The sequence below is a fragment of the Sciurus vulgaris genome, assembly GCF_902686455.1.
Source record: "Sciurus vulgaris genome assembly, chromosome: 5".
In the NCBI taxonomy this organism is placed as follows: Eukaryota; Metazoa; Chordata; class Mammalia; order Rodentia; family Sciuridae; genus Sciurus; species Sciurus vulgaris.
The window spans coordinates 82807964-82824322 of NC_136465.1; the positions used below are offsets into that span (position 1 = coordinate 82807964).

General features: G+C 38.5%; 1 protein-coding gene across 3 annotated transcripts in view; it reads right to left on the bottom strand.

Moving 5' to 3' along the window:
- GRIN2B (glutamate ionotropic receptor NMDA type subunit 2B) overlaps positions 1–16359 on the bottom strand; it is a 408813-nt gene that overhangs the window by 352956 nt on the left and 39498 nt on the right. The gene's annotated exons all lie outside the window — the stretch shown is intronic.

Genomic DNA, 16359 nt, shown 5'->3' on the forward strand with positions numbered 1-16359 from the left:
ATGTGGTTGTATTCCAATAAAACTTTATTTATAAAAACAAAGAGATGACCAGATTTATCCATAGGTTCTAATTGGTGAACTCCTGCCCCAGATGGTTATGTGGAACTAATGATATTCCAGTGAGAAAGTAACCACATCTCACTGGAGCTTTTACCAACTAAGAAAGAGAATGCTCTGGAGAATAAGACATGTAACTTAGTGAGATGACTTCTGAAAGAAAATAACAAGTTGGAAATAATTAACTCAAATCTATGGATACTTCTAAAACAGGAAAATGATTCAAAAGATAACCACTACTTTAAATTATTTTATTCAAGCTAAATAATAGCTGACAATCCCAACACAGAAGATATTTAAAGGTGACAATATGGATACCCAGAAAAAGTTCTGTGATAAAAATCAGATTATATAACAAAACATATAGAAGGTTATACTCATATAAAAACAGGACAGTTATAAAAATATAAGCATAAACTTGTAAGAAAAAATGGCTAAAGCTTAGGGGGAAAAAAATGGTAAAAGACTTGTTAAAGCTATGTTCAAAAGAAAATGATCCAGGAAGTGACAGAAACAGCTGTGTGTGATGAGATAAAGTTAGAAGATGACAGAGAGAAGGCAGAGGTACTCAACTTTCATCTTCCTTTTCATCTCTTCCACCAAGGAGAATGATCTTCAAACTGAAACGGGTAAGGCAAAGATGGTTAAGATGAAACTGAAACCAATATAGGAAAATAGTAGTAGAGAAGTAACCACTTAAATACACCAGGTACTATCCCAGGACAACCACAGTAAATCAAGAGCAATCGCTGGTGTTCACAAGTTCTTAATGCATGGCAGGTATAGTGCCCAACACTTAATATACAGAAATACATTTAGTCCCCCAAACAAACACTGTATATAGTATGTTACCATTTTTTTTTTTCCTATTTCATGGATGAGAAACTAAAGAGTTCAAAAAACTTGTCCAAGTTCCCCATAAGTATTGAGCTAGGTTTATTTTTCCTTTTTCTTTTTTTAGATATACATGACAGTAGAGTGTATTTTGACATATTATACATATGTGGAGTATAATATATTTTAATTAGGATCCCATTCTTGTGGTCGTACATGATGTGGAGATTCACTGGTTGTGTATTCATATATGAAACAGGAAAGTTATATACAATTTGAACTCAAGTATGTCAAGCACAAAAATCTTGGTTTTAAAGACTCAAATAATCTCAAAATTTATTTTAAATTTTATATCAGTAAATATTAATAAATCATGGAGAATAAAAATATGAATTGTAGACTGGCATATACTATAATTTTTTTTTAAAAGTGGTGAAATCCACAAATATGACCAGTTTCTATTTGTACAGATTCACAGAAAATCTTTAAAAAATAATTATTAAATAAATTGTGTGGTTGCTTAAAAAAAATAGAGATATGTGATCACCAGGAATCAACATAGATTCACTACTGACCCATTTCTGCCGCAGCCCTGCCCAAATGCCAGTAATGGTGGCCTTAAATACCATCACTATATGATGGATTCCAAATTTAAATCACCTCAAGGCTCAAATAGATTTCTAAATCATAAATGACTGAAATAATGACACAGTCTCAGCCTAGCTCCAATCCTGAGTCATATTACCCTAGAGAAGAGCTTTCTCACTAGTGATGGATATCTGAAAACAGTCTTCTGCCACATACCTGGCATTACCATGCTAGGCCTGAATGAAGCCCAAGTGTCCAGTGGAGCATCAAACTTCAGCTTTCCCCTACACACAACCACCTAGAACAACATCTGCCTCAATGACCTCCCAAGTCCCTTGAATCTCACTTCTGCCATTTATAAGCAGTCATAAAATCTAGAGTAAGCTACTTAACTTCTTTGACCAATTTCTTCATCTGTCAAATCAAGCATCCTAGGAAACGCTGGGTTATTGTGATGGATTATTATGATAGAGTGAGAATATGAGCCTTAAAAGTGCTCTGAATGCCAGGTTCAGTGGTGCACACCTATATTCCCAGCAGGAGGATCACTAGTTCAAAGTCAGCCTCAGCAACTTTGCAAGATCCTAAGCAACTTAGCAAGACCCTGCCTCAAAATAAAAAAAGGGCTAGTGTTGTGACTCAGTGGTTAAGTGACCCTGGGTTCAGTCACTGGTGCAAAAAATTTAAAAAGTACTCTGAATGCCACAATATGCCAAACAAGTATTAATTATTACAAGATGTTATTAACCTTATTTTTAAATACAACCTTATAATTTTTCCTGATAGGATTACCAGACTGGTGGCTCAGAAAAACATTGCATATACATGGAATTTTGATTTCAGTCAGGCATTTGGTAAAATTTCCCATGAGATCTTTGAAACCATGACAGAAAGTGGTGGGTTGAACAACAGTACAAGTAAGGAGGCTCACAACTAGTCCAGCACCACCTGAAAAAGTCACTGGTGAACTGGTCCAGGTGCACCCAGGCAACAGCAGCATCCATCTGCCTGATTTTAAGCCAGTAAGGGCCAGACCCTTTGACTTTATGGATCCTTTCCACTCTTGAATTATATTCTGAAACTGTCTTTGATTTATCAATATTTATATTTATGTATCAGTCATTTATAATGTATGCCCACCCACTTCCACAAAATATGTGCAGCAGCTAACATGATTATTAATGATTTGGATGAAGGTACAGGGGCATGCTTACAAAAGGATGACATCAATCCCTGAGTGACAGAATTTGGACCCAAAATAGACCTTGGCATGCCAAATCAAAGATGAAATACAACAGCAACAATCATCAGGTCCAGCACTTAGTTCCAAAAAAAAAAAAAAAAAAAAAAAAAAAAAAAACATCTACATAATAATAGAATGGAGAAGCAGTTTTGAAATAGCATGTGTGTTAGATTTAGAAATCTCAGATGATAACCTAATATCAATCAAAAGGTCATTGTGCTTCTCAAAAAAAAAAAAAATAAAATAAATGCAATCTATCTTAGGTTAAAATAATAGGTATAGAATACTTAACATGAAGATCATTTTCCTGATGTATTCTACATGGAACAGATCACATGTAGAGTACTATGTTCAGCTCTGGGCATTACCTAGGAATACCAGAGGTCAATTAGAGGTGGTTTCATCAAGAAAAAAACATTAAAACCCCAAAATTTTTAAATTATACCATGTAAGGAAGAGTTGAAAGAATCAGTAGGTATAGGGTATGTACACCTTCATCTCCTAAAACTTACAGAACACCATTTATTCACACTCCATTCTTTCTTTAACCCTCTACAGAAACTGCTTGTATAAAGATTACCAATGATCTACATCACAAAATCCAGTGGTCAACTTACCATCTCATTTTTCTCTATCATCTACATTCAATAACGTTGACTATCCCCTTATTGGTAAAGCAGTTTCTTTGCTAGTTTCAAAGACACTGTAATAGCCTGGTTTCTTCCCAGTTCAGTGGTCCAGTCTTTTCTGTCTTTTGTCTATCTCTCCTCTTTTCTATGACTTCTTAAGGTGGAATGTTCCAGAGTTCACTACCTGACTTTTTTCCCTCTAGCTGCCAAGGCTCACTCCTTACGTAAGCACATCCAGGTCTATGGTTTCAAATGCTGTCTCTATGCTGATGGCTCCCAAATTTATATCTCCAGTTCCAACTTCTTTAAAACCCAAGGCTGAAATAGATTTCTAAATCATAAATACCTGAAACTAATTCAGACCAGAACACTTTATGGTTTTCTGTACCAAATTTACTTCTCCCCAAGTCTTCCCTGACCTCAGTTACTGGCAGGGCAATTTACCCAACTACACAGTCATCCATGATTACTCTCTTTCCTTCACCTCCTCCCTATGCAACTATTCTCAGGTCAGCTCTGCAATGAATATTCATCCAGCATCCAACGCTGCCTACCACCTCCATGGCCTTAATCCCCACCATTTTTCACCTGGATTATGAAACAGCCACCTAAACATCTCTTGTCCCCTATATACTATTCACAATCTAGTTAGATTTAAAAATAAGTCAGAGCATATTCTCTGATGTGCTTTCCATCACACTAAAGATAAAAATTCAAGTCTCTTATCACAACCTAGGAGACCCCACATGATTTGGCGTCCCCACCTTCAAATTCTTCTTTTAATATTCTTAAGCTCATTATACTTCAATCACGTGACATTCTTGCTGCTACTCAAATATACGAAACTGGTTCCTGTCTTCAGGCATTTTCCCTGTTGGTTCCCACATGGCCCACGCTCTTTGATCTAACAGTTATTTGCACAAGCACTACCTCTTCCAAGAGGTTTCCCAGGACTACATTATCCAAAAGAGCCCTAAACTCTCTTATTTTATTTGAGGATCTAAAATTACATCATGATCTAACATGATTAATATCTATGTCCTCCACTAGCAAGTCAGTTCCACTGGAATGCCGGTTTGGTCTGTTTTCTTCATCACTGTGTCCCCAGCACCTAGAACAATGCCTGCCTTCAGTAGGCAGTGATAAATGTCTGCTTAATGAAGTGTGGCCATGGAAAGGGAAATCAGACCAGTTTATAAATTCAAGGGCCAAATTCATTCATCTGGCAACTTTCTATCAGCATGCCCAAACATTGAGCCAAATACTTCCTTATTTGTTTCCTTCTTCTAATCTAAAAAATGCTTTTTGGAATTTCAGTGTTTATGCTTATTCTAAAACATAGCATACTATATGCATCAGTCCCTCAGTATTTGTTAAGCTGAATGAATAACTTATTCAATGTAAAGGGAGAGAGCAGAACCTGAATTAATGAATAGAGACATTGGAAGGAGGCAACTTGGGCTCTTTATAAGGAAGAATGCTCAATTACCACAAGTAGTGTTCTTGTCATCCCAGGAAGCGCTGAAGTGTACGCTGAATGCCCACCTGTGAGAAGTGTATACTGTGTGTGTATGAGTGTGTGTGTGTGTGTGCGTGTGTATGTGTGCTCATGTGTGTGGCCATAGCTCCTGCTGGGCAGCCCCTACCTGATACTTCAGTCTCACTAGGTTCCTGAAACATGTTTCTCTTTCCCTGTCCCTTCAGCCAGGGTGGCAATGACTTCCAGCTGCTGCTAATCACCAGCCTGTTCGTCATCAACTCCTGTTGAGTCTCTTATTTCTTTCTGTATCTGTGTAAATAGTCCCTTTATCAGATAACCTCTTGTCAATTAAGCCCTTTGAATATGCCACTGTCTTCCTGCAAGGACCTTGATGGACACATGGGGTAAGACCTGGAAGATGGCTCCCTTCCCTGGAGCAGCACCTTTTATCCAACTTAATGTGACTGCCATCTATTCTTTTACTGGTCACTCTTTGAACTCCAGCAGATTAATTTAGCAATCTGGTTTTGTTTCGAGCTAATTGTCCATTGAATCATCATTCCTGTAGACATCTATTTGATACAGCCCCTCCTAAATAGCCATATACTTATGATCCCATCCTAATTTCACTCTAACCCTGCCTTCCCAAATGTAAATGGTATCCAATCCCTGTAATAACTCAGGTATTCTGGTACCTCTGCAGAAAGGGTATCAGGCACTAGCCAAAGCAGTTACTGCACAAAGATGAGCTCCTGGACCTGCAGAGGAACTGGAAAGTAAATCAAGAAAATGAAGTAGAAGCCCCATGGCGGAACTGCACAGTAGGGACAGAAAGGGAAGCTGTGAATCTAGGACCAGGAGAATTGACTAGCCCAAGTCTAGTCCATTTGCCAGGCCCAAGTGTGGAGCGGCCTAACTTGTGCCAGGTGCCATGGAGTGGAGAAGACAGAACTACTTGGTTTGGTAAAGCCTGACTTTGAAGAGGAACTTATCTTAATAGATTAATAGGTTAATTATCCATTCATGAGAGCAGAGACCTAATCACCTCCCATGTGATCTCACCTCTTAATATCTCACCATGGGGATTAAATTCCAACATGAGTTTCAGAGGGGATGAGCCATATTCAAACTATAGCACAGCCCATGCTTTTCCTCTGAGAGTGCCTTGCCGAACCCTCCCCAGCCAACTGTTCCATTTTTTTTTTCAAAATCAAGAATTACATAATAGCTAAATTGCAGAAATTCTATACTAATGAGTCTCTTATTCTCAGAAAACTATTTGGAAACAGTGTTAGGTAATACAGTTTTCCCATTGATTATTTCATTTTCTCATAATAATTTTTAAGGTTGGATATGACAGACATTATGAACCCCCTCCCCCATTTTAGAGCTAATTAAATCAAGGCTCAGAAAGGGTAAGTAATTTACCTAAGGCTACAGGGCTTGTAAGTGATTTTAACTCAGATTAGTATCCAGGTGCCCCATCTGCTACCCCACAGTGCTTCTCCATTAGCACATCTCTTCCCTTGGTCCCAGTTTAGCACATTCTTTCCTCCACAGTCTACCAAGTGGACATAACATGACAGGGAGATATAAAACAGCATCTTGGCCATAAATCACAACTTCATCACTGGTGTGGAACCATGATCCCAATACACATGGCTGAGAAGCTGAGTCTTGGCTTCTACCTGCTCCTTCACCCACTCAGGAGTATGACCCACCAGCACTCTCTTTGGGAAGCATGGCTGTCAGTTCTGATGTAACCAGAGCCTATGTGCTTCATCATCTGTCCAGGCAGCTGTAAACAGCAGCCAGAAAACAGTGTCTGATCTGGTAACATCATAGGTCATCAGATAAAAAATCCAACCACAAGTTGCTTCTTGGTGTCTTATTTCTCCTGTCCTTGCCTCACCTGAATGGATGAAATGCTTGTTCCCATTTTCCCTCTTAAAAAAAATCCAAGACTTCTAAGATTGGATAGCCAGGAACTGCTAGGATGACAGAAGGACTGGGTGAAACACAGAAGAGAAAAAGCACATGAAAATATAAGATTAAATTGGGGCTTTGAGGGAGCCACAGCTGAGTAAGCTTGGCTCTCCTCAGTTATTCAAAACACAAGCAAGCATGACCAGTGAGAACTCGCAATCCCTCTGTATCATATGAATCTTGAATATAAACAATAACAATTATTATGCTAAAATAGGGCTTGCTAGACTATTTGACTTCACCCCAATTTCAGAACACAACATAGCCACAGCTTTTGGGGATTCATCATTCTCCTATTTATAAAACACTTCATCTCATTCTTAGAGAAGGAAGGCATTTCATCTGTGGTAACAATGACACCGAATGATATTCTCACAGCACCAGCAATTGCCCACACAGAGAGAATGTGGTTTAAAGCATCAACTCGAGTCAGACTGCCTCAGCTTGAATTCAGACTCTGATACTTGTTTGTTGGATTTCCTGCCCAGGAGTTAACTCTCTGCACTTCAGTTTCCTCACTTAAATAATTGTTATAAAGATACCACTTATTTTATGGTATTATTGTGAGAATTAAAAATATATATATAAAACAAATAGAAAAGTACCCTGCACACGGTAATTATTCAGTAAGTGCTAGCAATTATTAAAGGTAAAGGTGAGTGAAGGACTTCTTTCTGCCATAATGGAATACTTAGTTTCAGACTAGTCCTTCTACTGGAAACAACTATAAAACAGGATAAAATAAGTAAGGCAACTATTTCCAGGCAGTGAACACTAAGCAGCATAGGTCTTTGAGTCCAAAGAAGACTGAAACTCAAGAGATAAGTTTGTGATTATCCTGGCTTTTTTATCTTGAGACAATTTATTCACTGGAGTACAAGTCCAAGAACAACACAGCAGTCACACGATGCTGAGGTGTGAGAAGTGAGCTCCTGATAGCTGAGGAAGTCAGAATCTCCAGAGTTATGTGTCAGAAAGTTATGTATGTAAAAAGAGGAGCCCCATATGTTCAAGAGGAGGTCCACTAAGAATGTCCAGCTGAGGCATGGGGTCTACATGGTCAAGGCAGGACACCCAAAATTTCTAGGAAGAAGTTAGCACTTGATCCGTAAAGCACTGATACTAGAGGCTGAGCCCTGGTGGAGAAAAACAGTGCTGGGGCTTGTTGGAATTACAGTCCTGCCAGAGTACAGCAGTCTGCAAATATTGTGAACATTCCTGGCATCAGTCAGATTCCAGAAATGCTACCCCTTAGGATTAAGAATTATGCTCTAAAATAAGGCCTACTCTAGTATCCTAATAAAGACTAAATATAAACTCCAACAAGAGCCACAGGAAGACAGGACAGAGGTTGAGTGCCACCAACTTAGAGGGACTCATACCATGAATTTCTAAACCAAAAATAAAATCAAGTCTGTACAAGTTCAAGGTGATCATCTAGCATTTAAACTATAAATCAAGAATTAATACTTCACCAAGAAAAACAACAGAATCCAGAGTCTCTACAGCATATTATCCAAAATGCCCAGCATTCTATTAAAAATAATACCGCATACAAATAAAGTGAGAAATGAAATCCAAATTTTGGATTTGACATTTAAAAACTTTAAATTAGCTATCAGCAGCTATTATAAGTATGTTAAAAGAAGTAAAGGAAAATATGTTCAAATAATTAAAGAAAAATAAGGTCTTAATGAGAGAAAAGAGAATAAATCTCAGTAGAAAATCAGAAATTACAAACAAAATGCAAATAAAAAGTCTAACTAAAAAGTGCAATAAGTGAAACTTTTTAAAAAATAACTGTATGTGCTTAACAGCAAATTGGAAATGACAGAGAGCTGGTGAACTTGAAGACAGATGAATAATATCATTGATCAATTATTTTATTTTTTTCACCCTGGCTCTCTGCCTAGAAAGAATTTCCTGATGGCAGTTAAGTGGTCTGGAGTCCAACCACAGCACAGAAATATAGAAAGGGGGAATATATTGGATAAAAATGAAAGAGCTGCATATTGATATTTGGCACAATATCAAATGATCCAACATACATATAATTGCAGTTCCAAAAGATAAAGAGAGTGCAACTGAAACAGAAAAAAAAAAAAAAAATGCAAAGAAATAACAGCCAAAAGCTCTTCCAATACACAGACTGACAAGTCCAAGAAGCTCAGCAAACTCCAAGAAGAATTACTATAAGGGAATCATACCTAGTTATGTCATGAAATTCTGAAGACCCAGCTAAAGAGAAGTTCTTAAAAAAAATTACAGGGGAACAAAGTTAAAAATGAATGATGACCAGATGACAATGGAACAATACCTCTAAAGTGCTAATAGAAAGAAAAAACAGTCAACCCATAATTCTATTGCCAAAAAAAAAAAAAGAAAATTCCCTTTAAGAATAAGAGTAAAATAAAGACATTTTTAAGAAAAATAAAACCTTAGTAAAAGAATAGCCTTCAGGCTGAAGGGAAATAATACCAGATGAAAATTTAGATCTACATGAGGCAATGAAGAGGACAAAAAAATGGAAAATAAATGCATAATCATAAAAATCCTGTTGTCATTCATCTCATAAAAGAGTATATTATTATTCTTCTAATAATTTACATGAAATAATACTGTTTACTAAAGCAGAAATGATTATATGTATGTAAGAAAATATTTACAATATATGTAGAAGTAAAAGAAAAATAATCATGCAAAGGACAAAATAGGCAATTAAATGAAATTATACTGCTATGAGGTTATTATACATGTAAAAAGGAAACCAGGAATCAGGAAACAGAAAGTAGGAATTGGTGAGTAACAGGTGAGAAGTTGAAAACTTCATATGTGAAGTGTAAAGAGAGAAAATATTGACTCTAAATAGACTATCATAATTGAGAATGCATACTGATAGCTCTAGAGCAACCACTAAAAATATAATTAGAAGAGGCATGAATAAAAAGTCAATAGAGAAAATAAAATAGAAAATACTAAACAATATTACTATAAAAGGAGCAATGGAGAATTAAAGAAAAGCAGAAGAGAAATAAAATCCAAAGAACATGGCAGTAGACATAAGCCTAACCACATCAATAATTATATTAAGTATAACATACCAACCTTCCAATTAAATGGCAGAGATTGTCATGCTGGATTTAAAAAGCAGACACAACTATATGCTGTTTATCAAGAAAGCATTTTTTATATAAAAGAATGGACGTGTTAAAATTAAAAGGATGACTGGACCCAGTGTCTCACTCCTATAATCCCAGAGGCTCTTGAGGCTGAGGCAGGAGGATCGTAAATTCAAAGCCAGCATCAGCAACTTAGCAAGGTCCTAAGCAACTCAGCAAGACCCTGTCTCTAAATGAAATATAAAAAAGGGATGAGGACATGGCTCAGTGGTTAAGCACACCTGAGTTCAGTCCTTGGTACCAAAAAAAAAAAAAAAAGTAAAAAGATGGAAAAAGCTACACCTTACAAATATATGATCTAGCAATTCTACTCTTAGACATATGTCCATAAAATACCTGGGCATGAATGTTTTTCACAGAGTTATTCATAATAGCCCAAAACTGGAAACAACTCATATGTCCATACACAGGCGAACAGATAAACAAATTGTGGTACATTAATTATGTGAGTCAATTTTTCATTGCTGTAAGAAATAACTGAGAAAAACAACTTAGAGAAGAAAGGTTTACTTAGCTCACTATTTCAGAGATTTAAGTTCATATTCAGCAGATTCCAAGGCAGAAACATCACAGAAGAGGGGCATGGCAGAAGAAAACTGCTCAGCTTATTTCAGCCAGGAAGTAGAGATGAGGTAGGGGACAGAGGGACAACATAAGGTCTCTGAGGGCATGCCCCCAATGACTTCCTTCCTCCAGTCATGCTCCATCTGCCAACAGTTTCTACCACCTTCCAGTATTCCATTCAGCTATCAATGGATTCATCTACCTGCTAGGATGACAGAAGGACCAATCACTTCCCCCAAAGCCCCCACTGGACATTTGCTGCACTGAGAACCAAGCTGCATTGAGGGACCTTCCAGATCCAAACCATAATACTCATAAATGAAATATTCAATAAAAAGGAACAAACTATAATATGTGCAATAACATAGACAAATCTCAAAGACATTTTGTTAAGTAAAATCATCTAGATTCAAAAGATTACATTATGTGGTGTAATTCCATTTATATGAAATTCTAGAACAGACAAAACTAATCTGTAGGAAAATAGATCAGAGTGAGGTTGCCTCAGGTAGGAGTTGGAGAGCAAAACTGAATTCTCAGGGGCACAGGGAACTTGCTGAGGAGATGGAAACGTTCTATGTCTTGTTTAGAGTAGTGGTTATGTAGTGGCACATATCTGTCAAACACCATTGACCTATACACTTAAAATATGGGATTTTATATAAATTTTACTCCAATGAAGTTAAATTTTTTTAAATGAAAGCAAATCATTTTTTTTTTTTTTTTGTCCTCTTCTTTCCATCACCATCAGATTTAACCAACTCATGTCCATTTAGGAAAAAGAGAAGTAGAGGATTCAAGTGAAATCAAAGCCCACCTCAAAGAATTTAACTGTCCCTATCTCTAATTCTAAATGTAGTCTTTGAATCGCCATCCAACATTATTATTGTTATTATTCATCAGCTTTATTGATGTTTGATGAAGTTTAATTAACTAAAAATCTAGTTTCTAAAACCCTCTTGTAGATGGCAGTAAGTTCAAATAAGACAGACTGTCTTCTTAAACCAAGAAACATTTCCACCCTACATGGAGTGCACAGACTACAAAAAGAGGAAGGGTTGAATAAGGCTTTGTGCTGGGGGCAGCCTCAAGACAGGAACTGGGAAACAACTATAGTGATCCCCAAACCCAGGAATCCAGGTGCATGCTACTCCAATTTTCCTATGTATCTATGAAGAAATCCAGACATTCTATCACTAAATTTTACCAGATGCGAGATTTTCAGTTTCACCACCATAAATGCAACGGAGACCTAAGTAAGGCGGAGTAGGGCCTGCCTTGCAGAGCTGCTCACCTGCTGGGAGAGTGATGCAGTCACTCAGATCCCATGTGATGATATCCACCTCAGACTACTTTTTGAAGGAAGAGAATAAGGAAACGTCCTCACCTTTACAGAACTTCATGTAGCTCAGCCAGAAGGCATCTTCCCCCAGTGCTTTCTCCCTTGCTTTCCCAGTCCCCATCCAACTTGTCCCCTTGATACAGAGAGAGAGAGAGAGAGAGAGAGAGAGAGAGAGAGAGAGAGAGAGAGAGAGAGAGAGAGAGAGAGAGAGAGAGAGAGAGAGAGAGAGAGAGAGAGAGAAACAGACGAGGCTCCGAACCACCAAGATGATGAAGTGGGAAAAGAGACTGATTTGTAAGAGTGGTACAAGGGGTACAGGAAGGAGATAATGGGGTGAAATCAAGCAAGTGGAAGTGTAGGCTGAGTATCAAGAAACACTTGAATTCAGCAGAGTGTGAAACAAGCTCCCAGGAGAAGTCTGGGAAGCCCATGGCTGGAAATCATTAAACAATCAACAATGGGAAATAAGGGTGAGGAGCAGGGAACCCAGATGAGATATATATTTCACTAAAATCCTGGAACCACTTTGCTAAATAAGTCATTCTGTGAAGGTTAAGTGCTCCTTTCTGTATTCGTCCTCATATTCATTCTCTCCCTCCCTCCCTCCTTCTCTCTCTCACCTCTCAATCATCCATATTCTCTACACACCTTCCAACTCCATGCACCTTCAGGTGGTCCAGAGTCCACCTTAAGGTGATCACATTAGCCTTTCTCAAACCCTAACCATCTACCTCCTCACCTGCCCCCAACCATTCTGTTCATCCTCTTTCCCAGTTTCCTTTCATTTCCCATGTTTTCTTTCTTTCACTAACCACTCTGTCCATGCTGAGCCCCTCTGTGGGTAACACTGGCCCCAGGGAAAGCAGACCCATTGTTCAAAGCGGGTGGGAAGAACAGGGTGGGCAAGCAAAGGGCTCTTGCTCTCTGTGGTTCATGGATAAAGTCAGGTCAATTTCCAAGAATGGTCAAAACAGGATTGTTGGATATTGAAGATTATCTTATTTTTCAATGCCTCCTCTTATTTTTAATGTGCTCCCACATTGGGCCTGGTCAAAAGCTAAAAAATAATGCCAGCAACTAGTACACAATTCTTCACAAACATTGTGGCCACAAAGTTCTCCAGAAGAAAAGCCGACAACCCCAGTCATGTGCATGATAAGGCTGGGGCAGGCTGCCAAATCTACCTGCTGTGAAGATGAACAAAGGGACAAGAAAAAAACACTCATTTCAAAACCCGTGTAAGGCATGGGATTGGTCATGACCTTTTGTTTCTAAGTCTAAGGTATATGATCTCTAAAGGAGGATGGAGGAGGTAAATTCTGAGAACATGATCTGCTATCTAGAAAAGTTGGGGGTGCACAGCCACCTCAGTAGCTAAGATGGGTCTACACAATCCATCCTTAAACTTGACTGCTGGCAAGTTGCCACCAAGGCATGCAGCATTCACAGCACCAAATGTAGAGGAACATCCGTGCAGATTTCCAGCTGTTCATATCCTAGGAATGAATGAAAAGTGTCATTCCTAGATCTACATGTGTGCAGAACAGGGTAGCCAAAGGTGGAAAACAACTAAACACATGATGGAATGCCAATCAGGTGAGAATGAGAACGAGGCCCAGCTGTAGCTGATTCTTCACAGACTCATGCAGTGCATACTCTGTTAAGGACGGCTGGAAAGCTTAAACCTTAGCATGTTACTGCCCTCTCCTGGGCAAGAGGTCAAAGTCGGTATGGATGTGTGAGTCCTACTGGTATCAAATTTGTGTGCCCTGTGGTGATGATCTTTAATAGGCTCTTTTGCAAACCTTTGAAAAAAGACCTGCCTTTGCCATCTCCATGGACAACCTCTCCCTGATCACCACCATTTTACCTGTCCCACTAGAACCAAAGGCTGCTGACCTCATGGACATCATTGATAGGTCACAGGAGATTGCTGAGAAAAGACTGAATTATCCACAGGAACAGCTGATACAATGGGGGTCAGAAGGCCAATCCAGAACTTCAGAATGTCCTATGGATCCGCTTTTTCAGTGGCAACCCCTTCTGATGTTTATCAGCCTGGAATTGTTCATCTGGGTCTGAGAAAGACAATTCCGACCCTCATCCCACCACATGCCACCTCAATTCTTCAGTCACAGGCCCAGGCACTGTTTTGGAACCTAACTTCTACGACTGAATAATGTAATTAAATCTAATTCATTTTGTAATTTTTAAGGACTAGGATATCTTGTCAAAATTAATGAAAGCTCAAATCTTTTGGAAATAATTACTTTATGACTTTTAATTGCAGTGCAAATAATTTTAAACAAAGATACACATGTATAATAAGTAAAATAAAATGAGGAAAATTAATTAACATCATCCTGATAGGCCTAAATTAGGTAATGACCTAGTTTTTTTTTTATATAGATCATCAAGTAAGTTACTTATTTTCAACTCTGCATTTCATGAAAAGTACGAAGATCAAGTCCAAATTCACATAAACTAAAGGAGTCCAAATTAACAGACATTTATAATACAATATCTTTGAATAGAGTTAATAATCACTTGAAAGGATTTTCATCCTCAACAAATATTTATCCAGGGCCTGCTGTGTACACAGCACTATACTTGGGAATAGGACACAATCTCATTATTATGTCTCCCTGTGAGGATAAATCACAGAAAATCCTGAGAAACGCTGTTGGAACCGCCTTGCTCGACTTGCACTTTGATCACATCCCTGACCCCTTTGGAACCTACAGAGGCCCTCCCCGTCACAGCTCTCCTCATGGCAGGTGGTGTGAGGGGGATGGAGCAAGGAAGGCCACAGGGAATGAGGGCACCTGGCTTCTCGTCTTTGAGCAGCCACTTCTCTCCGATGAGCGCTGTGGTCACCACCCATCAAGTCTTCTCTTAGATATACCTGCAAACACACAAGCATTTCGGGAGTGTATTTAATTTAATTCACCCACCCTATGGGTGGGTCGTATTACTCCACCATTTTAAGGATAAGAAAAGAGAAGTGTATGAAATGTATGTATTTTGCCCAAAGTTTCGAACCCTAAGGCAGTAGAGCAAAATTCAGATGCAAGTCTGTCTGAGTGGTCAGTTCAGACTACTAACTGCTGCACTGCACTAACCCCCTCGTGTTTTAAATGCAGTCAACCAATCAAGCTTGCTTTGCAAACCAACTGACAGATTATAAGAAGGAACTTTCTGGATGATAATATGATTAAGTCATATTATGTCATACCCCTATGCACAATTCTTCACTGGTTCTCCTTTGAATTTAGAATGAAATTCCAAGTTCTTGCTATGGCCTATAAAGCCCTACATCAACTGGTCCTGGTCTACCTCTGTGACCTCATCCAGCCTACTTCTGCTCCATTTAGTACCCTCTAAAGATGGCCTCCTAATCTTTTAAACAAAAATGCACATTCCTGCTTTAGGATGATTGCATTTGTTCTTCCCCCTGCCTGAGAAGCTCCTGGACCAAAGAGCTATGTGAACCACCTCCTCACTAAATGTAATGCCTCTCTGCTCAATGTCACCTTATCCAAAAGTCCTTTCCTGACCAAACTATCCAAAATAGAATCTTCCATCATTGTCCATCCCATCACCTGTCTTCAGTTTTATTCACAGTAATTATCCCTCTCTCATACATTTATATTAACATCTGTTTGATTTTGTCTCTCCTGTTATAGCAAAAGCATTACGGAGGCAGGAACCTGACCTCACCAGTTCACTGCTGAATCCCTGGCACTGTGAAAGGTCATGGCACATAGCAGACATTCAGCAAATATCTGCTGAATTAACAGAATAATGAACAAACACAAATTTCTTTATCAAAACATTCACATTTGCCCACTTTTAATTTTCATGATAAAATAAATCTACAAAGGATACCTCAAATTTATGTACATACGCCTATTCATCACACACTTTATTTAATTTTCTCTATTCTTATCTACGTCTAATCTCATTCCCCACACCCAAAATGCTGTGCTCTGAAATGCTGAATACCACTTCAAATAAGTGCCTTCAGTTATTTCCTAAAACCCTCTCTAACCACACACTGCTGAAGAGAAATGACTGTCTCAAGGTCACTATCTGTTTCAAAACCTAACATTTCGTAACCCAAATAACCAAATGATAGAATGTGTTGCTACAGATGGGATTCATGCTCCTGCCTTAACATAGCTTCCCAGTCTCAGAGTTGTGTTAGTCTGCTAAAGATTCTTCTCACAGCTGGGTGCCCTACTGTCCATCTCCATTTCCACAGCAGGACTCTATGGTGGCTTCACAGGGTGTTTCCACAGGTAACACCTATTAGGGTGCCTTTGAGAAAAAAGGATAATAATAGCACCAGTTCGTAAGCACCTACTCTTCCCTTTATATTCACTTCCTTTAATCCTCCCAACTTTTCGAGGTAGGCTTTGTACTCCTCATTATACAAATGATAAATCTGAGGATCA